This window comes from Oculina patagonica, chromosome 4 (assembly GCF_052425735.1).
Source record: "Oculina patagonica isolate OP01 chromosome 4, crgOcupat, whole genome shotgun sequence".
Taxonomy (NCBI): Eukaryota; Metazoa; Cnidaria; class Anthozoa; order Scleractinia; family Oculinidae; genus Oculina; species Oculina patagonica.
In genome coordinates this window covers 47157065-47163064 of record NC_135761.1, presented here as the reverse complement: position 1 = coordinate 47163064, position 6000 = coordinate 47157065, and positions in this window count along the sequence as shown.

The window sequence follows — 6000 nt, the reverse complement described above, 5'->3', positions numbered from 1 at the left end:
CTTTTTCGTGGAACAATCGTAACGATATGCCTTGAACACATTGAACAGCGGTCTACCTATAACAATTCAAATATGGCGTCGCAAAAGGCAAAGCGTCGAACGCATATTTTGCTGTTTCATTTGCTAATTTCGCTGCCGTAATCGACTGCCTCGAAAGGTCCTTGCAATTATAGTATAGAATTGTAAGATATCGGTGAAATTTGCACTGTTTATTTGTGTAATGTTGAGGAATATGTGTATAAATACCCGGCGCGGACGAGCTATTTTTGACAAAATTATATGGCTGCATTTCCTCCGCGAAGAAAGGAAATTGTTAACTGAACTTAACTACAAAGCAACTGTAATGATAAGTTCGAAGAACAATGCTCAGGATAAACCTTCGACTCATACTTCATGCAAAAAAGTCGGTATCTCGAAGAGACTTTGATTTATTAGGGGAGTCTCTTCTCCCCTTCTCTCCCCCCTCCCCCCAAAACACACACACACACACTCCTCTTAGTCAAAGCAAATCAGGAGATGGTGGGCTGTATGACGATCGCCTGAGGTGAAATGGGTAATCAAAGAAAGTAAGAGTTGTTTGTTTTTGGAATTTTTAGCTCGCTAAGCTTTCTTCTGTCTTTATTTGTCCTGTTTTTCTTATAGTGGTTCAAAGTAATACTTGGATAGAGTTCAAAATCTATTTTTAAAACGTTTTCAGGTGGTCTTGTTCCTAGCTGAATAGTTCAGGGCCGAAATGCCATGGTGTCATGGCGTCACCAGCACATCGGATTTAGGCATGTAAAAGAAAATTGGTGTATGTGGGACCCTAAACTGAGAAAAGGGGTGAAAGAGGGCAAGGCTCGGGATGTCCTATATCAAGAGAATTTTGAAAAGCAAGGCTCTTAATACCTGATACGGTGACCCGATAACTATCAATGCAGACATTTCGAATACCCCAAATGGTCCCAAAGGTTTTCCCTTTGCCCTAGAGAGATCTTTTAAATTCTTAGCGTAATATAGAGGCCTGTTTCCCTTTCCCTTCACCCAGTAGCTAGAAGTCAGAAAACAAATTCAAACTGATTTTAATTTTTTATTCCCTTCAAAGCAGCTTTACATCCACAGAGAATCATGCTTTCTTGCTTGAAAGCGGAAATGAGTTAAGCATAAATAAGACAAAAAGTTACAAGCGATATTTATATCTCGCAAGCCGAAGGGGAAATCACTTTTACATCACCTTTCCCTTCACCCAGTAGCTAGAAGTCAGAAAACAAATTCAAACTGATTTTAATTTTTTATTCCCTTCAAAGCAGTTTTACATCCACAGAGAATCATGCTTTCTTTCTTGAAAGCGGAAATGAGTTAAGCATAACTAAGACAAAAAGTTACAAGCGATATTTATATCTCGCAAGCCGAAGGGGAAATCACTTTTACATCACCTTTTATTCCAATTTTAAAATCAGACCATTTCTTGACATTACCCCTCCCCCCATGACATGACTTGGACAGGTTAGATATTTCGCTTGCATCAAGAACTCTGTTCCACATGTTCAGATCAGTGAGCTCTCCAACGTAGTTTTGGGTCGCGTCAAATCCTCCTCCAAAGGAATCTTGCTCCTGCCCGATGACAAGGATTCCATCTGTCTTGATTACGTGACCAATCTTCAATCCAGACCCACTGGCTTGTGAGACGCCATCTTTGTACATTTTCCAGGATCCAGCTTTGTTTTCCCACGAAGCACATATGTGATGCCAGGAACCGTCATTTGCGGACACTCCCGTATCTCTGAAACAAAGATACAAAATAAAACAAGATACAAAACAAATGCCGATCATAGTTAATGGTTTGATTGGTCACGAAATTCACCCAAAATGAAATTCACTATTTCTGTGTGATGAGTTTCTGAAAACTGTAGGCCTCAAATGAATATGAAATCAATTTTGGCGCTATAACTAAACAAATGAATTAATATTGTTTTCCAATTATATGCCTTTAATTCCTCTTTTGTATATATTAAGTAAGAATTTTTCACCCTCTTTCTATGAGCTATAACGTGCCACTCCCTTTCACAAGCCTGAACACGTGAGGTGAGCGAACTATCGCGTTGCCATTTTGCGCCGGTCAAAACAAATTGGTTTCGCGATAATTCGCTTAGATTTCGAAGAAATATCGCTTCGAGCGAAATTTGTTCGAAAAGCTCCGAAAAGCCAGGAAATTCGTGAAAATTCGTTTGCATTACTTTTACACAAAACTGTAAATAGGTTGTTGTCTTTCGCTTCAGTTGTCGTCTTATTCCCAGTAGATAAAAATTGTTAATAAAGTTTTATTTTGTGGCTATAAAAAAATATCAGGTGAAAACGTGACAAATTTCTGTGAAATCGAATTTGTTTAACCAGTAAGCACATAATTGAACTGTAGAAATATATATTTTTATACATTTTAACAGGAATACTATATACTAACATTTTTTAAAAAAGAAATTTATACGAAGGCGGTGTATATTTCAGGCTGGAGTACCCCCCCCCTGGGACGTGACCTCGCGTTGACAGCAATGTTGCATGAATCGGCTTTACAACATGCGATCGTGTCTACGCAGTTCGAGTGGAATTTCAGTCAAAGACAGCAAAATTCTTTCGTATTTCATCTTCAAATATAATTCGAAAGCATTCACTGTATATATGGCTTTTGTTTATTAAGCCCACGAAGAAGCTGTCTTGATATCCGACCCTCGCAGAGCCCAGACAAAACGCAGCTTGAGTGTATCGATTTGTTTACGCCGCAATTATATGCGCAATGTTTTCTCCGACAGTAGTCGGAAATATCCGTATTTTTTTCGTGCTTTTTCGTGGAACAATCGTAACGATATGCCTTGAACACATTGAACAGCGGTCTACCTATAACAATTCAAATATGGCGTCGCAAAAGGCAAAGCGTCGAACGCATATTTTGCTGTTTCATTTGCTAATTTCGCTGCCGTAATCGACTGCCTCGAAAGGTCCTTGCAATTATAGTATAGAATTGTAAGATATCGGTGAAATTTGCACTGTTTATTTGTGTAATGTTGAGGAATATGTGTATAAATACCCGGCGCGGACGAGCTATTTTTGACAAAATTATATGGCTGCATTTCCTCCGCGAAGAAAGGAAATTGTTAACTGAACTTAACTACAAAGCAACTGTAATGATAAGTTCGAAGAACAATGCTCAGGATAAACCTTCGACTCATACTTCATGCAAAAAAGTCGGTATCTCGAAGAGACTTTGATTTATTAGGGGAGTCTCTTCTCCCCTTCTCTCCCCCTCCCCCCAAAACACACACACACACACTCCTCTTAGTCAAAGCAAATCAGGAGATGGTGGGCTGTATGACGATCGCCTGAGGTGAAATGGGTAATCAAAGAAAGTAAGAGTTGTTTGTTTTTGGAATTTTTAGCTCGCTAAGCTTTCTTCTGTCTTTATTTGTCCTGTTTTTCTTATAGTGGTTCAAAGTAATACTTGGATAGAGTTCAAAATCTATTTTTAAAACGTTTTCAGGTGGTCTTGTTCCTAGCTGAATAGTTCAGGGCCGAAATGCCATGGTGTCATGGCGTCACCAGCACATCGGATTTAGGCATGTAAAAGAAAATTGGTGTATGTGGGACCCTAAACTGAGAAAAGGGGTGAAAGAGGGCAAGGCTCGGGATGTCCTATATCAAGAGAATTTTGAAAAGCAAGGCTCTTAATACCTGATACGGTGACCCGATAACTATCAATGCAGACATTTCGAATACCCCAAATGGTCCCAAAGGTTTTCCCTTTGCCCTAGAGAGATCTTTTAAATTCTTAGCGTAATATAGAGGCCTGTTTCCCTTTCCCTTCACCCAGTAGCTGTCTTGATTACGTGACCAATCTTCAATCCAGACCCACTGGCTTGTGAGACGCCATCTTTGTACATTTTCCAGGATCCAGCTTTGTTTTCCCACGAAGCACATATGTGATGCCAGGAACCGTCATTTGCGGACACTCCCGTATCTCTGAAACAAAGATACAAAATAAAACAAGATACAAAACAAATGCCGATCATAGTTAATGGTTTGATTGGTCACGAAATTCACCCAAAATGAAATTCACTATTTCTGTGTGATGAGTTTCTGAAAACTGTAGGCCTCAAATGAATATGAAATCAATTTTGGCGCTATAACTAAACAAATGAATTAATATTGTTTTCCAATTATATGCCTTTAATTCCTCTTTTGTATATATTAAGTAAGAATTTTTCACCCTCTTTCTATGAGCTATAACGTGCCACTCCCTTTCACAAGCCTGAACACGTGAGGTGAGCGAACTATCGCGTTGCCATTTTGCGCCGGTCAAAACAAATTGGTTTCGCGATAATTCGCTTAGATTTCGAAGAAATATCGCTTCGAGCGAAATTTGTTCGAAAAGCTCCGAAAAGCCAGGAAATTCGTGAAAATTCGTTTGCATTACTTTTACACAAAACTGTAAATAGGTTGTTGTCTTTCGCTTCAGTTGTCGTCTTATTCCCAGTAGATAAAAATTGTTAATAAAGTTTTATTTTGTGGCTATAAAAAAATATCAGGTGAAAACGTGACAAATTTCTGTGAAATCGAATTTGTTTAACCAGTAAGCACATAATTGAACTGTAGAAATATATATTTTTATACATTTTAACAGGAATACTATATACTAACATTTTTTAAAAAAGAAATTTATACGAAGGCGGTGTATATTTCAAATTCAATTTATTTCTTGCAAACAATGGTATGGTAACTGAGCATTTGAATCGTTCTCGTCTGAAAAGTCATTTTTAATATCTTAAAATAAAAAATAGTTACAATCAAGAAAAAAATAGGCTTCCTCAAACTTGATTTTTACTGAATTTGCTTTTTGAGGCTATTATTTGAATAAACGCCGCATTATGATGCGCGTTTATCAAAATGCGCCATTTATTAATATTTCAGCCCTAAAATGCGGCGTTTATTCGTGGGAGGCGTTTAATCGAATAAATACGGTACTTCTCTTACACAGGTACGTTGCTGATCCATAACTTAATTTGAGACATCTTGTTGAAAAGAATTTCATTGTCATTCTTTTTAGTGCTGTAACTCACGACCGTTCGGTCCCCTCCAGATTTATCTGTTGTACGCACTCGGAAGCACATTGTAAAAGCATCGCTTATTAGGAGGCCATGATGGATGACATAGTCACTTGTACTACTTCTCGTGAAATGAAGGTCGTAACCTGTTGGAACATGTAAAATTGATTATCAATTGTCTTTATGACTGTGTTTTGCATATAGCCTGGGTGTTAAACCAATACAAAACGTATTTAGTTAAATCTTTGCGAAAAAAAATGGAGAGGACAGTGTGATTATCGCTCCTCAAAGGGAGCGGTCATTATAATTTACAGCCTAGGGGGGAGGGGAGGGGGACGTGGGATTCTTGAAGGGCTCACTTGGTTTCGGGATGAGTGAAAGGGGGGTCACTTACTTAAATTTGAAGTCATTTATTTCATCTCGCAGTGTGACGATGAATTTCATGCTCATTATGTCTTAGATGTCTTCGATGTTGATGCGCGTTCCGCCGGTTCGTTTTTTTCTATCCAGACCGGCTTTGTACTGACATCAATCATGAATGAATTGTCTTAGTATATTGCCAAACCAGCCCTAGAATTGTTGTTTTATCTAAGTACGAAGGATCGAGAAATCCTTTTCAAAGAAGATTACTTCGTTGCATGCGGGGCTAAAAAAAACGTAGATCAAACGTGGACTTGACAGAACTCAAACTTACTGCGTATTGACTTATAATTAGGCAGTTTTCCATCAAAATGTCATAAAAACTCTTTTGAACCCATATCCCCTCCCTCCCCGAAGAATACCTATTTGAGTTTAGAGAACGTATGAAAGTGGCGTATAAGACTCTTTGATGTTTTTTGGGTCTTTGTCCTGTATACGAACACATTTCACGAAAGGCATATCTGAAAAATCAACACCATATGCCCTAAGAGTTATTTGTAAAATAATT